The following is a 23,755-nucleotide window of genomic DNA, read 5'->3' as shown; positions in this document are numbered from 1 at the left end:
CCGAATGCAATTTGTTGTTTCTAACATGTTTATTTGCAGGACAATTGAAAGTAGGCAGCTTTGATAGTTGATATCTCTTGATTGGGAATTCATCATATGACAAGATTTTGGAGAAATGAGTAGGTATACCAAAGAACACAATCACTAAGTCTCAAGACCCAAATACTTGATTGTATCAGTTCTAAGGTTGGCTTAGATGCCTCTTGACACAAGGGTGACAATGTTTAGAAAGATTAAAAAAAATGTGTTTTAAATGTTTAGTTAGTGGTTGACTTTGAATCAAAATCAATGTAATGACTCAGTGGACCAATTAGAGAAATTTAAAAGTTCAGTTGTTTGAAATGCAAAAAAAATTAGTCGAACCCACTTTGGGGCCCAACTGATCTTGAATATTGTGAAAATATGGACATCACATTGAGAGGATAAGTCACTCAAGAGAGAGCACTGCAAAGGAAACTACCATTTGGAAACCAAATCAATTTATTGAAAGCCACTATTGGAATAAAGTCATGATTGAATGATATTGAAATGCCTTCTCCAAATTGGGTGTTTATATACCAAGTGGAAAGTTTTTACTGTCAGCTTGAGTGGAATGGACTATATATATAAACCGTTTATGGGACTATCACTTTCTAGATGCATAGTTAAAGCCCCAAATTGTCTGAGATTTTGTGATCATAACTATATGGATTTGAAGACTTTGGCAGAGTAAGAAAATGAGAGTTGACATGGGAGTGTAAATTGGTTGTGTCAAATGCCTTATTTTGTAGTGGTGCATTTAGCCAATTGCAAAATTTGATGTGCGAATTAAATAAGATGTTGTGAAATCTCCTTACACACAATAAAAATAAGTGATGAAAATTGTTGTAGCAGAGATTTATAAACAAAATTCATTGTAAGACCTAGATTGGTGCTTGAGTAGGGTGAAATCCTATGAAAAGTTAAAGTGGAGTCTCACATTTTTCATAGTCATGTGTTGGGAGACCAATATTGGCATAATGTTTCACTAGTATCTTAATTAATGGAGGCACCGGCCATAGATGAGTTCTTATCTTTTTTTCCTTGCATCGATTTCATTGAATGCCCCAATTAGTAGTTGTTATGGTGAAGTTTGTTGAGTGGGCACAATAAATTGTAGAGGGAACTCGTCTGATTTGAGGCAACACCAAATGTAGACCATAAGTAGTCATCAATCAAAGCTTACATTGCATTTTACTAAATAACATTATTTGGGATATGCAAGAATTTTCCTTAGGGCAAGATTCACCCAAGATCGTAGAACTCAAACACAAGCACAACTATAGACCAAAAAGGAGTATGATCAATATATCAGAGTATGTCCTCATAAATTGCTTTGTATTGTATATACAAACACAATTTGAGTGCCTGTATATAAAGGTCTCTCAAGAAGCACCTAGAATGTGTCTAGAAAGAGCTAGGAGATAAGATAAGCATGACAACTAAGCACACGTCTTATCCATCATTCTAGATGATAGGATAAGGATGATGAGGTGTATCTAAAGTGGAGATGTTGTAGACACCATGTGCTAAAAATTAGAGTACTAACTCCTGTGTTGTAGACAACATGTGCATAAAAGAGGTGTGAACTCCTATGTTGTCAACATGACAACTCATAAGAGTGCACATACTCCTAGGTGACTAATAAATAAATAATAAAAGATGCATTAACCTAAGTAAACTTAAGTAAGTGTAAATAGTGAATAATTTTTTACACCAACACCCCCCCTTAAGTACAACTTAGGGGAATTCCCTTAAGCTTACAAAAATTAGGATGAAATGCATAATGGGTCCCGGCTACTAGGCCATGTTAGGTACCCATGTACATAATGAAATGCAATCTCTCATAAAGTGAGGAAAGAGGGAAAACCTCATGGGAAAAACCCTCCCCCAAAAAGAGAGATGGAAAAATAAGATGCATCGATGGATGGAGTAATCAAGACCCCACATTACGACATACATCAAGTATATACAAGAGAGAAATGGGAGAATGAAAAAACTCCATAAGAGGAAAAAGTCTCCCCCATAAAGAAGAAGGAGAAGGAGACAAGGTAGTCCCCCCCGCCCCTAAAAGTAAGGTGCTAACCAGTGAGAAATGCTCCAATAAAGAAGTTGATCCATGACCATTGAATGATGTTCCTCCCCTTTGGAAGAAACAATGGCAGTGGTACTAGTGAGACGTTTCCCCTGTGTGTAGAAAGAATCTCGATGATGTAAGGTATCTCTGAAATCTGTTCAAGTGTCCCTATGTCGATACTGATGGTGGCTTCTTCCAAAATTGCTGAGAAGAATTGCAGATTGAGCAAGAAGTGATGTAGAACCTATTTCAAGAAACCATCAGTCTTCTCAAATAACAAAGAGACCTCCGACAATTACTATACATAAGTATCCACAATCATGCCACCCTGTAAAGATTGATCATGTAGAGAATGGACATGAGGGTCAGAGTAGGCCCTCACAACAACTGTAGAAGGATCATCCTTAATAAAGAGAAGTGGTAGATCATCAAAGAAGTCTCCCAAATCGGCTATATGTGATTCTACGAACAAAGTTGGAATGTCTGGCAAGAAGTCATCACTTAGAAGATAAAGTGTACCTTGTTGTATTGAAGTACATGAATTTATCATTGCAGCAACGGATGAAGATTTTACCTCAAAGAGAAGACAAATATCATCTAGGATGTCTCCCACATCTTCAATATGAGACTTCATGAACATGCTTGCAATGGCAGGAAGGAAGTCGTCACATGAAGGGAAAGTGGGAAGACATAAAGGGTCATGTTGCACTGAATCCAAAGCATCTATGGCTGAAACAAGATTAGTAGGAGCAACAGGAGTATCTGGAGGTGTGATCACATCTGGAGTTGATGAAACCATAACTAAAGTGACTATATGTAGAATGTCCTATGGAGATGGAGGAACACATGGATCTCCATATGCTTCCCAAATAGATATCCAAATATCATGAGCAGAACTTGCCATTCTAAGAGGAGCAAAATATTCCTTACTCATATTATTATACAAAAAGCGACGAAGGTGCACCAAATGTGTCCAATTAAAATGTGGTGGTAATGAATAGAGATAAGGAAGCAATTTTGGATGGTCTCTTAGATGATCAAGTATCAAAGTACTCCATTTGTGATAGTTCCTTGTTGTCAACTGTGATCTAATACCAGACTGGCATAATTGACAAGACTCCATGAGATTAATCAATGAACCCCCAAAGAATCATAGAACCCCCCCTAATGTGAGATTCAATGCTTTATAGGTGGTGCATTTACAATATGCCACTTGTCAAAATGTACAAAATGGGCTTTTGATTTCACTTGTTACAATTGCCTTTTGAGGCCTAAATTTGGAATTAAGCATTGTAGCTCAGATACGCAACAATTCTAGAAAGTAATACAATGCAAACAAGGCCCTAATGCTAAAAGTAAGTTTTCTGTCCATACAACCCTATTATCTAAATGTAGATTTGGAAAGTAGACAAAAAATAATGCACTTTAAAAAAAAAGAACCTGAAAAGGAGTCCAGATGAGCCTGTACGGAGTGTTTCAAGTTGCAAAATACAAGATTGGATACATATAGTCACCAAAAGATGTAAATTATGACAAATCCATGTACCAAAATAAGAAAAGAACAACACCAATGAAGAGTTTAGGAAATTTTACCTAAATTCAAAAAAAATTGCACCTAATTTGGAGTCCAGATGATCAAGTTATGGGCTCTCAAAGTTGGGCTGCCAAATCAAAAATGCATTTGAAGAGGGGTGTGGAAGAAAAATTGCATGCTTAAATGTGACAGTCAAACAACTGTTGCAATAGTTGAAAAATGACTAGGAATGACGGTCAGACGACCATCAAATCTTTTCTCGTGTCTAGCTGACGTCAATGAAAAACAACCTTCCCTCTATTGACATGGCTGTAGGAAAAAGTGGACTCAGCATACAGATGTGATGACATGGCAGCATACGAAACTAGACACGTGGAAAAATATGGTTTACTAACATGTCAATCCTACTAGTGTGTCTGGTGACGTTGGTAGGGTCCATTGGGCAGAAACGTGTTAGGTTTGAGTTAGATGATGTGTCATGTGCGCTGTTGTGATGTTGCGGTGGTAGGAACTCCACATGTCACAACATGTGTGGCAGTCATGTTGGAGCAATAAAAAATGCACCACGTGGCACAGAGCTAGCGACTAGGCCTCTATGCAGACGTGTCCAAAATCTATGTGGACAAGCAGCGACGGGAGATTTAAAAACAATAGCTAGGAATCCTTTTTCTGTTTGCTAGAGTGTTTAAATCGGTGGCTAGGGAACTTGTCAAAAATCCCACATTGGTGGGAATAGAAGATAGGGGAATGTGGAAAAAGAAACCCCTGCAAGGTTAACTCCAAAGTGGAAGCCTGCCAGTGGAGGCTAGGCTTGGCCGGTCCAGTTGTTTATCCCACCGGATTTAAGATTGACGAGCCTACCAATTTAAGATGACTACTTGTTGAGGCATGGCTAAAAATGAGAATATTCTCTAAGCCAAAGAGGAATATTTTGCACTGCAGGGCTGAGGTGTGACTGCCTGGTTTTGCAAAAAAAAATTCTCTGTAGGAGCAATTGACGAATTTTTTTTCCAAAAATATGTAGGAAAAATAATTGAGATTTGAATTAAATTAAATTACATATCTAAAAGATCATACCCAAACTTGAAAATTGGGGCCTTCGGATGCCGATTTGCAAAAAAAATTGCCTCATAATCGACTTTGGCCTTGGTTAGCTAAATTTATAGCCAATCTTCACCAAATTAGTGTTTCAGACGCAATGGCGACGTCAGATTTGGCTCTAGATGCTCCCAATGATAGTGATACTCCAGATTCGGGCTGAGGTGATGAAGCAAGAAGATGGTCTCAAATGACTATGTGAAGAGAGATTCTCCAAGAGCTTTGATACCATGTAAGAATTTGCATTAGGGCAAGATTCACCCAAGATCATAAAACTCGAACACAAGCACAACTGTAGACCAAAAAGGAGTATGATCACTTTATTAGAGTATGTCCTCATACATTGCTCTATATTGTATATACAAACACATTAGGAGTGCCTGTATATAAAGGTCTCTCAGGAAGCAACTAGAATGTCTATAGAAAGAGCCAGAAGATAAGATAATCATGACAACTATGCACACATCTTATCCATCATTCTAGATGATTTGATAAGGATGATGAGGTCTATCTCAATTGGAGATGTTGTAGACACCATGTGCTTAATTAGTGTGCTAGCTCCTGTTGTAGATACCATGTACATAAAAGAGGTGCGAACTCCTATTTTGTCAACATAACTCACAAGAGTTCACATACTCCTAGGTGACTAATAAATAAATAATAAAAGATGCATTAACCTAAGTAAAATTAAGTAAGTGTAAATAGTGAATAATTATTTACACCAACAGGACAGAAATGGTCATCCTATCAATTTGGATTTTCAATAGTATGATGGAGTCAAACCATAGGTCTATTATGTGGGTGAAGTGAGTAGTTGATTAAATCAAACCTTAGAGAAAATGTACAAGCCAAGATTGAGGTATACGTTGCATGAACGAGATCCTTTCTTAGTTGCAAAACTAATAGAAGGTGTACAAGAAAATAAAGAAGGACATAGGTTAAAAATCATGCAATTGGGGGACTGGACATGGAACCTCTATTCTTGAATTAGAAGTAGCATTTGAGAAGGCATAGGGAGAGAAAATTGCACCCAAGTTTTGTTTCAAGGTGTCTAAGAGATGTTACAGTTGTTTAGGCCGATGCTAAGAAGGCTGAGCATGATTAGAGGAGTCACATCACAGAGTCAAAGAATGCAACAGTTTCAACAGGTCGAGGAACTCGATAGTTTGGGTTGAATCGATAATGTTTTCTCTCACAGATCAATGGTTCTGTTTGAAAAAGAGGCAACCTTGTGTTGAAGATGATCCAAACAAAATTAATGGCCAACACTGCTCAGAGGTTATTTTAATTTTTTTTGATAAGTTGATTAACCATCTTCTGAGAAGTCAGATCTGTAGTGGTCTTGTGAGTTGTGGTGCATTTTGATCACTACCTGGATTGGTAAAGGAGCAATGCAATAGGGTAATCATCTCAAGGCAATGACAATGTATGGGCACTATTGTTTTGATCTTCACTCATGGGCATGATGCCCTAGTGGTTGATACAACAGGTTCAATCTTGAGAGTTCTATGCTTAAAACATTTTCATCATAAATCCACATTTCCAAATAGAGAAATCATTTTCTAACAACTTGATTCCATGCTAGAGTTTGGAATTGCCTCTACTATGGATCCATTAGTCGTGGTTAGCGATGGAGACAATCACATTTTACTTGGACAACATTTGCCATGATTTGGTGATGGAACACAATCCAATTCTTTCGCAAGGGGATAAGGGTATACAAAAGGAACCATTTTCTTTTATCCCAAATTCATGGCATTTTGTTGTTCCAATGTGTTTTTATAGAGTGACACGAAGAGCTTGTATCTTGAGTGGCCACTTAAGGACATGAAGTAAAGTTGGTGTTGGGCCCACCCAACTTAGCGGGTAGTACATAGAACTTTTGACCAATGGAATGGTGGTGCAAATGATGACATGGAGCCCCAATAGATGAATGAATAGGTGACAAGTGGCATGTACTTCGAGGAGTCTAAGATGGTAGGATTGACACTTGGTGAGCTGTCACTATCTCGAAATGACACGGCAGGGTGATGATCGACAAAGTGACATAGTGATAGGATGACATGTGTCTAGGTTGTTGAGGTGGCGAGATGATGTGTGGCACACATACCAAGGTAGTGAGCTGGCAAGACCTAACATGTGGTGTGATGTCACTATGTTGTGATGATGTGGCATTCGCTGAGGTAGCTTTGCAACAAAGTGACATTGCGACACATGGCAAAGGGATAGTTTTAGATGAGTGCACCAAATTTCACCATGTGGCATGAGATCGATGGTTGTCACTTAGTTGAGATGAGAAGATGCAAGGAAGATAACCATGATGACATGGTGACCCAATAACAAGGTGACATGTGGCGCCATGTGACAGTCCATCTAGTGATGAAAAGGCAATTCTGTGGGTGAATCAAAAAAGTGTCACGTGGCACCTAGGTGGTAGAGGACCCAATGGGATGATGACAGAGCAGAATGATAGGGATTGATAAACCAATCAGGGAATGACACATGTTAGGTTGGTCAACTAGGGTTTGACTCAAAATGGAAAAGGTGGGAAAGTTTAGGAATTCAAAAATAATATTTTTAAAAATTATTTCCCCCCAAAAATTGAACGTGTAGGTCTTTTTAATAACTAGGTTAATATTATAAAGTGTAAACTTTATAATAAGATTGAAATATTTGCAAAAATCAATAGTTTGTTCATCCTTTCGACTTGTAACTTCTTTTGAATGCCTAAGGCATGTTTTGAAGGCCAATATAGGACTATTAGATATACACACAGACACAAACACACAGACACACACACGAAAAGCTCTTGGAGTATACTTTTTGTTTTTGCCATTAGATTTTGAAAAGGTATCAATGGGTAAAAGTTATACCCAGTTTTGTCCAAGGTGTTCCAATTTTAATGATATTCTAGTATGGTAGTTCAGAATCAATTTGTGACAAAATGGTGAAGTGAGTATCTGCCAAATTTGGAGTAGGCCATACTAATAATATTATTTTGTCTTCAAAGTAGTTTAATGAGACTTTTGGCAACATTTTGGCAACAGATATGATGTTTTATTAGAAAGAGGTTTCTCATCATTCTAGAAGAGATATTTTCAGAGTTTGTTATGCACAATGATGAAGTGTGATCCATATTTCAGTTGTAGAGAGATGAGAGGAGATTTGTTTCAAAAATGGATGAAGATTCGAGTAGACAAGTGTCAGTTTCATAATAGATCCGAGATTCCATTCCTCTATATCTTCTTTTCTTTCTCTTTCTATAGGGTTGGATGTTGTTGGTTCCAGACTATTGAGCAAGGCTCTAGCTATGATTCTACTATTTTCCCTTAGTATTATCTCTTGTATGAACAATAGTAATGAAATTCTAGAATGTAGTTTTGATCTATTGTGTGTCTTTTGAATTATTTTCATGTATCTTAAATGTATTTGCTTCAAAGAAATGAATACAAAGGCAACAAATAAACCTAGTTTCATTTTGATTCTTACCTCCTAACTCTATTGTTTGTAACCTTTTGTGGTTTATAATCAAAGATAATATATCTCAGTTGCAATTTATTTTGGGTTGTATGCCTTGATGTGTTTTGCCCTTGGTTCAAAGAATGATGTAAATGTTTAATCTGTCTTCACATGATTGCATATTTCATAGAAGGATTTAATGAGTATGAAATTCAATTTGAACAAAGATGTCTGATTTACAAAGTAAAAGGACAGATCACCAATATCCTAATGTATGTGGTAATTTATGGATTACCCAATGGATAAGGCATTGATCAATTATATGATTTGCATTTATCTTGTTGTTCCATATGTGGGTTATGTTGATATCAATTAATTAATCATAGTTATTTTCCCTTTCATGTTGTGGAGCTGAAAAAGATACCCATACTTAGCTTGTGAATATCATAAGTCATGTTATTAGCTATTTCATGCCTTTTTCATTGCATGAGCATAGAAGGATTTGGGGTTTTCATTTGCTTAATACATATCTATATATATATTTTGGCAACTGGTACCATATGGATGAATCTGAGGTCTACCCATCTAGGTTTTGTAGAGCCTGAAGTGAAGGAGGAGTTCAACCTTATAATTCGCCCCAATGTTTGAATAGGTTTGTAGAATATAGGAAATAGTTGCACCCTAGACATATTCATTCTTATCATTGGGTTGTTCAAATCACTATTAAATCAGGAGCCAATGGATTGTATGTAACAAATGCACTTTTTTGAGTATTGGCAAAATTAGCACATTGGTTTATGATTATATTTTTCTAGATACACAAGTATTCAAAACAACCATACAAGCATGAAAATTGTTTGAAAGAATGTGTCAATGATATTGTAAATTGTAGCAAATGATCAATACAATGAACCAATTGACAAAACCCATGGGCCTGCTAGATATAAGTGCTAATATAATATATTAGAGAACGTGAGGTGTATTCAAGATTGAAGACATAAGTGATGTAAATTGGATTGTATTTAATGAATGCACTTTTTTGAGTGTTGGAAAGCTTAGTGCATTAGTTTATCAATATATTTTTCTAGATACATTGGTCTACAAAACAACTATACATTAAGCATAAAAATAGTTTGAAATAATGTGTCAATGATATTGTAATTGTAGCAAATGATCAATACAATGAATCAATGACAAAATTGTTGGGCCTACTAGATAGGAGTGCTAATATTAGCCTAATAGATGCAAGTGCTAATTACATGTCGAAGGCATTCCCTTATATGGGTTTGAGAAGCTCATATTAACCATTAATTGTCCATAATCTATAGGAGAGAGCGGACGACCATTGCACAATCTTCAACTGTTGATTTGTCTTTATGTTGTATATGTTGATTGGTCTTGTCCTCATCATTAATGTTTGCAAATAAATAAAAGGTATGAAGGGCCAAAACCGCAGAGCTCACACATAGTGGTAGTGGTGGGAAAGAAGGATTATGTGTTAAGAGGGCAAGTGCAGCCTTGTGTGTCGGTGGACAACATAGTTGATGTCATCGATATGGAGGACTATTCTTGGTGTGTTGTAGAGGTCAAGGGGGTTCAACCACCTCCTAAGATGGGTGTCACCATGGTCATCATTGGCCTTGACATTTACATCTTTGGAGGTGCCTATAAATATCATCATGACGTAAACCATTTCTATTCCTTTAACACTCGATTGGGAGAGTAGAAGCTCAAATCCTATGATGCCGACGATTTGCCAGTCTAGCTTTCCCTCTTTCTTTAAAAACCTTTTCTTGTCCTTTTCCCTGTTTGTCGGTGTCTGGTCTAATTTGATTGAATGATCTGTGCAGGAAGTTATGTTACCAGAAGCACAATAACACATAAATGTGACGAGAAACCAAAATTTTAAAAGTTGCGTAAAAAAAATGTATATATATAATTAAAATGATTTTAAAATTTTAATATATATTATTACAAATTTAATTCTTAATGTTTTTACAAAGACATAATCTCATTTAAAATTTAATATTTCAATTAAAAAAAACATTGTAAAATAAATTATAATAATTTATTCCTAATATTTTACTTGATATTCATAAATAACTAATATTTATATTAATTATAGCTTTTAATAGCATAATAAACAAACAAATGCTTATTGCTTAGTAATTAATACTACTACAAGTAATCTTCTTTGATTTAAAAAAAATCTTTAGTACACCCTTTAATTTCTATAAGTTATGTTAAATATTTTCAAATGAGAAATAAATCAATAGTTCACGTGTGTGCAATAAAATAATTTATGCCAGTTATGTGAAGTGTTTTCAAATCATAAATAAAGCATTACTTCACTTGTGCCTATAATTTCTGCTAAGCTTACAGTTCCAACAAAGTATCTTATTATTTACTAATTATTTTTCAACAGTCATTTCGTGACGGGAAACTTGTTTCTGCCATTGAAAAACGAAACACAGTTGTTCTGTTGTGTTTATGGTAACTAAGGCAAGAACTACCTTGAATGCTAGGTTTGTGGTCTTTAATTTAATGATGCTTGATTCTTTCTTCATTTCTACGTTTCTGGTCTTTCATTGAATGATGCTCTGTGCAAGAGCTTTCATGCAATGATGGTAAGGGCCCGTTTGGTGAGCGGAATAGGAATACGTATTTCAAAAATTGTGAATTCCTTGTTTGGATGCACCAAAACAGGATTGGAATACAAAGCAAAAATGGGATACGTATTTCATTTTTGGCTCAAAAATGGGGTTTTGCAATTCCACCAAAATAGGTGGTATTGGAATACGTAGTCCTATTCCATTTTTTTAAATTTTAGAAAATATAAATTTTCAGGTTTGTTAATTCCCATCAAATATTGGCTGAACCAAACGGAGAACAGGAATACGTTCTATTCCAGAATATGTATTCCAGAATACGTATTCCTATTCCGCTCACCAAACGGACCTTAAATGAGAATTAGGTGTATGCTGGTGGTGGTTGTGGTCAAAATGAGTGGCAAAACGATATGTAGTCCTTAAGGAAGAGAAATGACATGCTTTGCTTGGTTGAAGGAAATTGGAGGGGCCCACTCAAAAGACATATTTATAACAAATAATAATTAAAATAAGTTTTTTGAGCTCAAAGGGATTTCCAATGTCTGGGTCGATTCTCCTGGTGCTGACAATGTTGTTGTGGGTGTAATAGACATCAGAGTTTGACTAGCAAGTCTAAGTTTTTCCTTGTCGTGGGATGAATCCCATGACAATGCAGTTTTACCTCAGATATACCCGTGAATGAGATGTTGAAGATGAAGTGAATTTATTATTGTTGTCACTCAGCATGGGGATGCCATCTTACAGATACAATATTGCGTTGGGTGCTTTTGCGTTCATGAAAAAAGGGTTTTTTTCTTTGTGTACTTTTCCAAAAATGCGGGTCTAGATTGAGTACTCTTGATCGGAACAACACAACTATCCAGAGCAAATCCCATGCTATCACAGGTTTGCAATGGTTGGATATTGGTGGCATTGCAAGCAATACTATTGTATACCATGTCCACAATTGGTACAAAATCAGAAGGGACATAATCACTCAAGTTCATCAATAAATGTCTCTGGCTCCTTTCTATTGAGGCGATCGGATTGTTATCCGGTGGACAATATCTACATCAATGGTCACGTTCTTGATTATTAGTGGAGGTTCGTTGAAATCACATTCAGGTGTGCGACCTTCTTCAAATAAAGTCCACTCTCATCATTCATGTCCATCTCTTTACACTTATCCCACCCTGAAGCACCCACTCAAATGAATCAAGCAAAGATGTTAAAATGAATTGAATCATCCATCTCGCCAAAGGAAACCCAGGACAAATTCTTCACCACTCTCTGAATGGAATTAACTCGAAGGTTTTCCCTCCATATTTTATCATGTTGTTTTTTTGTGATGTGAATATCAGGATTTAACTGTGTGATTTTGAGTCAAACTCGATGACCCATGTTTCATGAGTAGTGATTCAACATGAATCCATCTCTCATGAGAATAAATGGAACACTTAGCACTCATTGGATCTAGGTGATGCTCACAGGGGTGAAGCACCGGGACTTTCCGGGAGGTCACCCATCCCAGTACTACTCCAGCCTGAGCGCGCTTAACTACGGAGTTTCTTCCACAGTTAAACCCAAAGCTTGCAACCCCATTTGCAAAACCTTCACCAAGTGTTGTGCCTTATGAACCATTCATTAGAAAGCCCCTTAAGCTCATCAATTGATAAGTAGGAGATGATTTCCACAGCTAGTCAAATTGTGATGTGAATATTAGGATTTAACTGTGTGATTTTGAGTCAAACTCGATGACCCATGTTTCATGAGTAGTGATTCAACATGAATCCATCTCTCATGAGAATAAATGGAACACTTAGCACTCATTGGATCTAGGTGATGCTCACAGGGGTGAAGCATCGGGACTTCCCGGGAGGTCACCCATCCCAGTACTACTCCAGCCTGAGCGCGCTTAACTACGGAGTTTCCTCCACAGTTAAACCCAAAGCTTGCAACCCCATTTGCAAAACCTTCACCAAGTGTTGTGCCTTATGAACCATTCATTAGAAAGCACCTTAAGCTCATCAATTGATAAGTAGGAGATGATTTCCACAGCTAGTCAAATTGTGATGTGAATATCAGGATTTAACTGTGTGATTTTGAGTCAAACTCGATGACCCATGTTTCATGAGTAGTGATTCAACATGAATCCATCTCTCATGAGAATAAATGGAACACTTAGCACTCATTGGATCTAGGTGATGCTCACAGGGGTGAAGCACCGGGACTTCCCGGGAGGTCACCCATCCCAGTACTACTCCAGCCTGAGTGCGCTTAACTACGGAGTTTCTTCCACAGTTAAACCCAAAGCTTGCAACCCCATTTGCAAAACCTTCACCAAGTGTTGTGCCTTATGAACCATTCATTATAAAGCCCCTTAAGCTCATCAATTGATAAGTAGGAGATGATTTCCACAGCTAGTCAAATTGTGATGTGAATATCAGGATTTAACTGTGTGATTTTGAGTCAAACTCGATGACCCATGTTTCATGAGTAGTGATTCAACATGAATCCATCTCTCATGAGAATAAATGGAACACTTAGCACTCATTGGATCTAGGTGATTTTTGTTTCCAGAAATCTTTCGGGTATAAATAACGATGGATTCTTTAGAACACAAGGGCCCCTCCCAATAGCCCATGCATTTACAATCACCTGGCTGTATCTGGGTATCATAAATACCCCCATCTCCCAGGAGTTGTCAGTTTTGTGTGTGACCAGCAAAGGACTCTTCAATTCCTCCACCAGCGGACTTTAGGAGCAATTAGATGCTAGTAGTTGGTTTCAACACGAGGAAGAACAATGGCACAAATAACCCCAGTGATAACCAAATTAGAATTAATGTTAATTACATAAATTCTGCCAAAATTATATCTCTTGAAAAATCTGATATCGATATGAAACGTGGTAACTGGTAACTACAAGACTTACAGTTCAATGACGTTTAGAAAAGAACTTCAGGTCGATGCCCTTGTAGCCCATTCCCTCATTATGGTCGATCTGTCTACCATTCTTGGGTCACAAGTTCATTTTGACTTTTCTAATATCTAATTTAAATTTAAATTTTATGTTTTTCTAAAATCTCATGAACTTTTATAGTATATTTTATTAAATGACTCTTATTACATATTCAAAATTTTAGGTTAAGATTTGAATATAATTATTTTATTTTTAAATTTAAGATAGTTCGCCCTTGTTTGTATTGAAAGTGAGGTATATGTTCAAGATCATTACTAAATATTTTTTTTTTTGTTTTTCTAATTTGGTGGTAGAGGTTTAATTAAATTTATCTTAAGGAAAATTTATATTAAGTATTTCTAGAGAGTTTGTTTAATTTAAAGCGTGGATGGAAATTATGGGTGAAGCGATTTTAGTTGGAAGTGCGTGATTCAATTAAATATTTATTTTGATTTGTCTTATTATATTTTTTTTATGTATATTTGTTTATGATATGAATACTGTGTCTGTCTTCTCTTCTCACGCTATGTATCCATCCCTCCCTCTTGTGTGTGTGTGGAGCTCATGTCTTTCGGGTTCCTCAATCATATATTGAGGTAACAACTATAAGGGAGGGTTGTCCAACACAACCTAATTTGGGTGAGAAGTAATGTGCCATTTGAGTTTTATGGATAAGTTGGTTGAATCAAAAGAAAACATAGTTGTGCTCACAGTAAGTAATACAAAGGTTGTATAACTCTACAATGGTCTATGTAATGAAGTGATCCAGAATCACAAAGATTGCTTTCTAGGAAGCTATTTATAACAATCCAAAGAAGGATAAGATATAAAAAAACCTACATATTTTGAAGAAATGTGGGTGATTTATTTTTTTTGTTTAGGATGGTGAGAGAGATGGAAGGAGATGGGAAGAGAGAGATCTCAAATATGAACGTATTTCTAGTAGAGCAAGGAGCCTAATGGTCTTGTTTGTTTAGAAGTTTGGTTTAAGACATGTTTGGATCCTTCCAAGTGGATGTATAGTTCATTTCAAACTATCAAATACTACACAAATTTATACATAAATATATCAAAATTATTTTTTATTTATCTTCAAAATATCTTCGACATACCCATTGCACACAAACATCCAATTGCTAGTATACTAACACTTGTACCTATAAGAGGTTCAACGGATAAGCCGATAGAGTATTTTATGAAAATTATCATTGTACACAATTGCATAGATCACTAATGGTTCAATATAATTTTCTTATGATATATAGGATTTTTGAACATGAAACAATAATGGCTAGGGTGGTCTAAAAGTGCTTAACAACAAAGGTATTTTTGAAGCTGAATAGTAGTTAACAATATAATTGTAAATTGCCATTGGAAGCATGTATAATGTTTGATAAAAGTGTTTAACAACAAAGGTTTTTTTTAACCTGAATAATAGTTTACAATATAATTGTAAATTGTCATTAGAAGCATGCATAGTGTTTGATAGAAGAATTGTTAATCAAACAATTTAATTTGTATTTCAATTTATAACTTATTTTATATTATTAATTTGAAAATGTTATCACATATAAAAATTACTTTATAATAAAGATATAATATAAAATGCTATGCTAAATAAATATAAGAACAAAAGTAAATAAATTTATAAAACTGAATGTGATGGAGCAAGCTGTCAAACAGACAAACGAGGAAGACAGAGGCAGATGGAGGTGGGCTCCAGATTGAACGACACACACCAAGTAAAAGCTCAATGTTTGTTGTTTAAGCCAATCAAATAATCTGACATGATCGATACTCTCTTATCTCCATTTCTCTGGTCACATATTCGAGTAGAACCTAGAAAGAAGGGTTGTGGGTTGGGGTAGAATATACCTTTTGATCCAGATACCACAAGTAGATTTCTATCTTTATCTCAACCGATAAAACTAGATCCGTAGGCGATAATATGATGAATAAATGATGCAAATATTACTATTTCCAAAAAAAAAAATTAATATTATCCTACAAAATAGTGGTTTTCTCATTTAAGCGTTTAATGTAACATAAAATTGTTAAGACATATATTGAACATGCAAGATTATGGAGTAAGTAACATGAATCATAGTGACTGGAAAATAAGTGAACAGATTGTCCCAACAAAAATAAATGCATAATATTTTACAAAAACTAACCTGAAAAAAATGCTTACCTCTTTTTTGTTTGAAGGTTAATGCTTTTGATCTCTGCTGCAATTCGACAAATAATTGAAAAATTGTTAAACTTGATGGTATTGAAAATTGGAAGCGTTTTTATACAACTGAATGATAAAAGTGCATATGTAAAAGATTGCGAAGGAGATTGACAACAAAGTAGATGTGTTTAACAGGAGAGTAAGAGGATTTGACACCGAACAAAACTAATGGACGTGTGGACTAACATAGACATGTAAGTGGAGTTAAGATACAGATGTAAAGATAGTCATTTGATCAAACACGAACACTGTGACAGAACTACAATGAAATTAAAGTCTTCCTGCCAAGAGTAAAGAATTGCTGTGGTGCATTATTTTGGCCCAGGAAGAAAGGAGTTGATTCTTTGTAATGGAACTGGAGTAATTTCTCCATTCGGCTTCTTCAATAAATGCGAAAAAGCAACAAAGAGCCCTTTGATTTAAAAAATATTTATTAAGCCGTGAGACAGCTGACTCGGCATGAGACAAATAAGTAATCGATTTTGCAGCATTCGCTCCATAAGAGAAGCCTATGGACTCAAATATAATAGAAAGGTGAGCGAGTATTTAAAAAAATTTGGACCATTTCTCGATTTATGCGTGTCATCCTTGCGCAGGGGCCATGCTAATCTTCTCTGTATCGTTCCAATTTTATCGGATGTCTCCAAAGAGACATTACTATAATGCGTGCAATACGGTATATGCAGTGGAAATATTATTAATGCGTCTTCGATGTGGGAGCAAAGACCCGCGTGTCCGTCCTTTCATCACCTCGGGACTGGTGAAGGCGAGAAATGTTATTGGTAACGCCAACTCAAAGCAAAAGGAAAAGAAACAGAAAGACACTTCAACAGAGCCCATCAAGCACTTAGCAAACGAATCCCCGTTACAAGACTGAGCTGTAGAGGCCATTATGAACATGAACAAGAAACAGTATACTTCCTGTAAAGAAACCTCAAATTGGGGATGTAGCTCACATGGTAGAGCGCTCGCTTTGCATGCGAGAGGTACGGGGTTCGATACCCCGCATTTCCATTTGCACATTTTAAGTTACTCTTCGGCTTTCTCCTTTGGTATGATAATTTTCTGTCTATATTTTTTCAACCTCGCACCAGTGGTCTAGTGGTAGAATAGTACCCTGCCACGGTACAGACCCGGGTTCGATTCCCGGCTGGTGCAGCTTTCTTTGGCTCAAAAAACATTGCCGTTACTGTCAATTAATTATGCCGAAGGCATTCCCTATACGAAGTGGACGAGCTGATTATGGAGATCGACGGTTTAGAGATTCTTAGACGACCATTGAAAACATCGGGTTTTTTGAGCGCTTCAACATATAGAATAGACGTGAACGAGCATTGACAAAAGCGCATGCCTTGCTGTAATAGTGCTTCGTATGTCATGTCATTGAACGGATGCGTGCCGAGTAATATACCGTTTCCTTGTGTACTTCTAATAGCCTTCTCGCCATAGTCACATTTAATGTCATTGATCGAGTGTTGGAGACGAAAGTTTTCTTACAAAATATATTTTTCCTTATTAGAATGGAATGAGCCGACTCTAACTTTCTCATTCAGTCGCTCATCAAACCGTCCAATGTTGTGAGTCGACTCCTGCTCGACGACTGTCATCAATTGGGGTGAAAGATCCTCCCTTGTTTTCATCCTCTTAGCTCACATTCGATTACTGACTGCTGATTATAGCCTCAAATGTTGAAGGTGACAACAAGGACATGGAGATTTCAGTCTTTTCCATTGCCAGGAGGGTTCGATCCTGGGTAACTTGCGGAGGAGGACTTCGGTGCTGGGTGACCATGGATACAAGCAAATTTGCAGGTGACTTCTCTGGGGCGCTTTCCATTCATTCGAGGTGACCGGCAAGCTCATATACGAAGGGGCTTTAAAACAATTTGCTAACGGCAACAGTGTCCAGTGTTTTGACACTTGATGTTTGTGAGGCTTAAAAGCCTAGTTAGAAACAATATGAGGTGGAAAGGTATCTCCAATTCGTCTGCTTTGTCTGTCACTCATGATTTGGAGGTCATTTCAAAGCATTTGGAAACTGATTTACAGGGGTTTAGCAATAGTAAGGGAGAGGATGAGTAATTAGAACGCGTTTTAATAGTGTGATAGGAGCTGTTGACTTGCTACCTACACTTATTGACTTAATACCCAATTTTTTTGACAACATTGTACCAATACTTGTGACTATAAAGTTGTTAGTACAATGATGGCTACCAAAAGTTGAATAAAATGTACCCTTAGCTATAAATATTAACCAATGATGTAATGCCACATCAGTCATGCAAGTATGAGTACCTTTTATGCACGACCATTGCTCTCACTTTTAATTGTGGTATCTAGATATTAAGATTCAACTATGTATTTTTTTTTTTTTTTTATGGAGGTCATCCACAAAGATGTTTTAGGTACCCGATATGGGCCCACGTATCCCTGAAACCTCTTTGGCTAAGAGCCAAGGACTAAGGAGCATCCACGCTGCCAAATTCGCCTAGGGCATGATCTCGGCCTCATCCCTTTTTGATGTCTTTGGACCTTGCACTCAGCAAGACTTGATCCCTAGTGGGCTCTTTGTGAGCCATTCAACTTCACCAGTAGACCAAGGGCCCGTTGACAACTATGTATTTTATTAAGTAAACTCATTGATCCATAATTATCGATGAGTTTCTTTAAGGGAACAAGGTTCTAATCAAATATTTATTTGAACTATGAATTTCTTGAAAGAACTCCATTTTCTATTGAAAAAATAGTCTATAAGGAGGCAAACTCTACTTTCTTCAAGAAAGTCTAGCTGAGTTAGAGATGATCTCTACTTTCTTCAAGAATACCTGAGTTCTCCAATTTTATTTTCCTGATGTATTTCCAAGTTAATTCATGTTTATTAAATAAAAGCTAATAAAGTTGATTTTGAGAATATCCCTTTTTGATAGATATATCTCCATCTAGGCATACAAGGCGTGGAACCATAATTCCAAATTTATAGCCTTAATTAACTAGGTGCCGAAGTTTTTAATATCCACAAAAGACCCCATCTCCAACCCAAGGATCAAGAGAGATGATTCCCTATAAAATTTCATAATTGGAATTAATAGGGCAATAATATCTATGAAAGCGTAATTGAGCATAATTTTTTTGTCAAATGTTGTCGTTCAAACTACCATGGTTGATATGTATGCTTATATGAATGTAGTTCAAACTACCATCGTCGATATGTATGCTTATATAAATGTAGTTTAAACTACTGTGGTTGATATGTATGCTTATATGAAAATTTTGACAAAGCACATGAATTGTTTGATAAAAATGTCTCAAAGAAATAGGGTCTCATGGAAGCAATAATTGTAGATATACACAAAGTGGATTTCTTCAAGAGGCTCTTGAAACATTTAAGAAAATGCAATTGGTAGGTTTGCAACCAAACTAGGATCCTTGAAACAAGGAAATATATTTATGGAAACATAAATGAGATTAGAATTTCATCATATGTTGTTGCAACTGCCTTATTACACATATATGCAAAATGGAGTAGTGTAGAAAAAGCCAACGACCTATTTGAAAATAATGCTTAGAGAACTATAGTTTCATGGAATACCATAATTGTAGGGAATTTACAAAGTGGACTTGCTAAAAAGCTTTAGAAACTTTCCAAAACATGCAAATTGAATGTATAAAACCAATGTTCTTCTCTCTAATATCTATGTAGAAATGGGCAAAGTCAGGTGAGTTTCAAGTGGTAGGGGGATTTACGAAAGGTAGAGGAATTAAAAAGATTCTTCGGTGTAGTTGGATTAAAGGCCATAAAATTGTACACATTTTTCATGTAGGATATGAGATATATATGCAAACTTGTATGTTTGTATCTCATTTGTTAAACATACCCATTAGAACTGATGCAGGAGCATCTTTCAAGGGAAAATTATTGAAAAAAAAAAAAAAGTAGAAAAAAAAATAATAAAATTGTGGAGGAGAGAGAAAGTGACGAAAATTAGAGGAAAAATAATTAAAAAAATAAAAAGGAGAAAAAAAAGGAAAAGGAGATTTCTATTTTCGAGGTGCATAGGTGGCGTAATAGAAAAAAAAAAAAAAAAAATGGTTGTTATTCCATTTATCGAGGTGTGTGGGTAGAATTCTAGAAAGTTATGAATATTGTAGAAAGTTGTGGATAATGTAGAAGGTTGTGGAAGTTGTAGAAGGTTGTGGAGGAATTCTAGAAGCTTATGGATAAGTCATGCATTGGGTGGTAAGTGCCTATTTAAGCAAGGCATATGAGCATTTCTAATCAAGCTCAAGGAGAAGCTTGAGAAGTGAAAGCTCAAGGGGAAGCTTAAGGAGTAGAAGCTCAAGGAGTAGCTTGAGAAGTGGAAGCTCGAGGAGTAGAAGCTCGAGAAGTAGAAGCTAGAAGGTGTGAAGACTTCAAGGTGTGAAAGCTCTAAAGGTGTAGCTCTTCAAGTAGAAGTTCTTAGTGAAGCTCTTGGTGTGAAGACTCTTATTTAGGATTTCTCTTATGTTGAAGAAGTCATATCTATGATATCATCTTGTGGGTGTTGTAAGGATTTCCAAGTATAATAAAAATTGTTTGTGAAGATTTTATTTCTCTTGGTCTCCATATTGTTGCATTCTTGGTTGTGAGTTGGTAGGGTGGTGTGGCTCTTCATCAAGTGGTATCAGAGCGTACCTACATTAGTGGTATCAGAGTGAGAGTTCCTGAGTGTGTGGACAGATCGTCGAATGTGAGGCACTTACACCAGGATTTGCAAAGAAGGTTGATCTTGTGGTTGATTGATCTTTTAGATTGGTGGATTTATTTTGCTTAGGGTTTGCTAAATTTTTGGAAGATGCCTCCAAGAGGATTGGACCCTAAGATGATTGCAAAAATTCATGATATAGTGGAGAGAAATTTTTCTAAGATGTTTTCTTGGTTGGATGATAGATTGGCTGATCAAGTTAAGGAGGTTCGTGAGAGAAGATGGCATCACAAGGTTGAGGTGGAAGAGGTTGGTTTTGCTGATCAGTTTGTGGAGTTTGATGCAAAACCTGTAGAGCAACAAGAGGTTGTTGATGAAGATATTCCTAACATTTTTGATGTTGGGACGGAGGTTGGTTTTCATGGTCATTTGGTTGATTCTAACATGGATATTGTGGAGCACTCAGTCGTGAATGATCCAATTGTTGGAGGTGAGTTATGTATTGCAGAGCATCTTGTTGTGAGCAATGAGGTTGCTGGTGTTGAGAGTTTGGCATGTATTGATGGAGATCTACATGTTGGTGTTGATATGGAGTTTGTTGTTACTGATATGGAGTTTGTTGCTGTTGGTGTGGATTCACTAGTTGCTGATGAGAATAAAGTTTTGTTGATTAAGCATTATGTTCAATTTGTTCCTGGGAATGAGCATGTTGATTGGATGGTTGAGATTCTAGTGTTTGATAGAGTAATGCAAATGTGGAAGATTTGCATGGTGGTTTTCTTATCCCCTTTGAGGTGGAAACCTTTGGTGAAGATGAAGATGGCTGTAGATCTTTCTTTTTGGTGTCAAAGTGTGGGACACACTTTTCTATCTACCGGGGGAGTCTGATGCAAGAGCATCTTTCAAGGAAAAATTATTGAAAAAAAAAAAAAAAAGTTGGGCAAAAAAAAAAAAAATTATGGAGGAGAGAGAAAGTGACGAAAATTAGAGGAAAAATAATTTTTTAAAAAAAAGGAGAAAAAAAAGGAAAAGGAGATTTCTATTTTCGAGGTGCATAGGTGGCATAATAGAAAAAAAAATAAAAATAAATGGTTGTCATTCCATTTATCGAGGTGTGTGGGTAGAATTCTAGAAAGTTATGAATATTGTAGAAAGTTGTGGATAATGTAGAAGGTTGTGGAAGTTGTAGAAGGTTGTGGAGGAATTCTACAAGCTTATGGATAAGTCATGCATTGGGTGGTAAGTGCCTATTTAAGCAAGGCATATGAGCATTTCTAATCAAGCTCAAGGAGAAGCTTGAGAAGTGAAAGCTCAAGGGGAAGCTTGAGGAGTAGAAGCTCAAGGAGTAGCTTGAGAAGTGGAAGCTCGAGGAGTAGAAGCTCGAGAAGTAGAAGCTAGAAGACATGAAGACTTCAAGGTGTGAAAGCTCTAAAGGTGTAGCTCTTCAAGTAGAAGTTCTTAGTGAAGCTCTTGGTGTGAAGACTCTTATTTAGGATTTCTCTTATGTTGAAGAAGTCATATCTATGATATCATCTTGTGGGTGTTGTAAGGATTTCCAAGTATAATAAAAATTGTTTGTGAAGATTTTATTTCCCTTGGTCTCCATATTGTTGCATTCTTGGTTGTGAGTTGGTAGGGTGGTGTGGCTCTTCATCAAGTGGTATCAGAGCGTACCTACATTAAGAACAAAAATCAAAGTTGTTACAAACTTCAAGTATGTGTTTATTGGTACACAACTATAAAATTTAACTCAAGATTTTTGCAAGAGAAATTGTTGTAAAAGATACAAATATTTTTTCTTGATAATATCCTTCTTGATGCTAAATAAAGCAATTCAAAAATTGTCTTGCATTATAATAATGTGCACTATGTCACGCCTACCCATAGTAACAATGAAGGGGCAAGGAACTTTAGTTTGTAGAAAGTTACATTCTATTATTTTTTCGAGTATTTCACAAAGTAGACCATTGTTAGATTCATAAAATTAGATGGATTTAGTACAATGCATATTAGTGGTTATAAACACTTTTGCGACAATGAAGTAGGCTACCAATAGTCCACTACTCAAGTCCAAAATCATACACAAGGCTAGATGATGTCTCCAACATTCTCGTAATGAATTTAAGACATAGACTACTCCAAAATCATATACAAGACTAGATGATGTCTCCAACATTTTTGTCATGACGATATATGATGATTTGGATATAGTTTCTGTTGACTTATTAATGTGACAAATAATAAATAGAAATAAAATTATTAGGTCTATAATAGATTAAATCAATGTCATGGCTTTATGGCACTTAATTTTAATTGAAATTCTAGAGGAAAGTAGAGGAATATATGTTTTGTTTTTTTTTTTTTTGGTATTTTGCATGCAATTTATGAAACTCACAGTTTTGACCACTTCTAACACACATAATACGTGACTATTATTTGTTGGAAAAAAAATAAAATAAAGAGAATGGATTAAAAACATGGTCAAATCATATGAAAAAATAAAAAATGGTAAATATGAACCAATATAACTTTAATATCTTTATTCGTTATTTATTTTTAGATTTTTGTTTTATTACAATTTATGTTAACTTGTTATTTGTATTATTTGGCAATTTTATGTACATAAATAAGAGTTCATATAAAACCAAACAAAAAAAGAGTAAGAAGGAAATAATTATGTAGAAAATGAAAGTTAATAGAAAACCAAACAGTAAAGAAGGAAATATTTATGTAGAAAATTAAAGCTAATAGGAAATAGAAAGTAAAGAAGGAAAGAGTTAGAATTTAATTGGTTGAGGACATCCACTAAAATTAAATTACCAAAATAAGTTATATATGACAATTTAATTTCACGTATTAGAAATTATCAATATATTTTAAAATTATTATTAAATTAATAATTATGTATCAATATTAAATATATATGTATATTTGATAATATACATTATGTGTAATAGAATAAAGATAGCATATACATAAAACAAATATAGACATAAAAATAGGATAGACAAAACATATGCCTCTCTTTTCTTCCCCATAACTTTTTGGCATACCTATTGCACACTAAGGTGGGATTGCTAGTTTTTATATTGAAGGTGTTTCCTTA

General features: G+C 35.7%; 3 non-coding genes and 1 pseudogene across 3 annotated transcripts; 3 read left to right on the top strand and 1 right to left on the bottom strand.

The window, feature by feature from the left end:
- Positions 1-16,518: 16,518 nt before the first annotated feature.
- Positions 16,519-16,621, bottom strand: LOC149579908 (U6 spliceosomal RNA). Its single transcript, XR_016358218.1, has one exon. It is a non-coding gene; the product is annotated as a U6 spliceosomal RNA (small nuclear RNA).
- Positions 16,622-16,909: 288 nt separating this feature from the next.
- TRNAA-UGC (transfer RNA alanine (anticodon UGC)) lies at positions 16,910-16,982 on the top strand. The gene has a single exon. It is a non-coding gene; the product is annotated as a tRNA-Ala (tRNA).
- A 73-nt stretch (positions 16,983-17,055) lies between these two features.
- TRNAG-GCC (transfer RNA glycine (anticodon GCC)) lies at positions 17,056-17,126 on the top strand. Its single transcript has one exon. It is a non-coding gene; the product is annotated as a tRNA-Gly (tRNA).
- Positions 17,127-17,676: 550 nt separating this feature from the next.
- Positions 17,677-23,755, top strand: part of LOC149579905 (uncharacterized) — a 30,135-nt pseudogene continuing 24,056 nt past the window's right edge.

This window comes from Cupressus sempervirens, chromosome 1, assembly GCF_028749045.1.
Source record: "Cupressus sempervirens isolate cs-2001-9-10 chromosome 1, ASM2874904v1, whole genome shotgun sequence".
In the NCBI taxonomy this organism is placed as follows: domain Eukaryota; kingdom Viridiplantae; phylum Streptophyta; class Pinopsida; order Cupressales; family Cupressaceae; genus Cupressus; species Cupressus sempervirens.
Note: the sequence above shows the minus strand (reverse complement) of the source record. Positions and strands in the feature narration are given on the sequence as shown.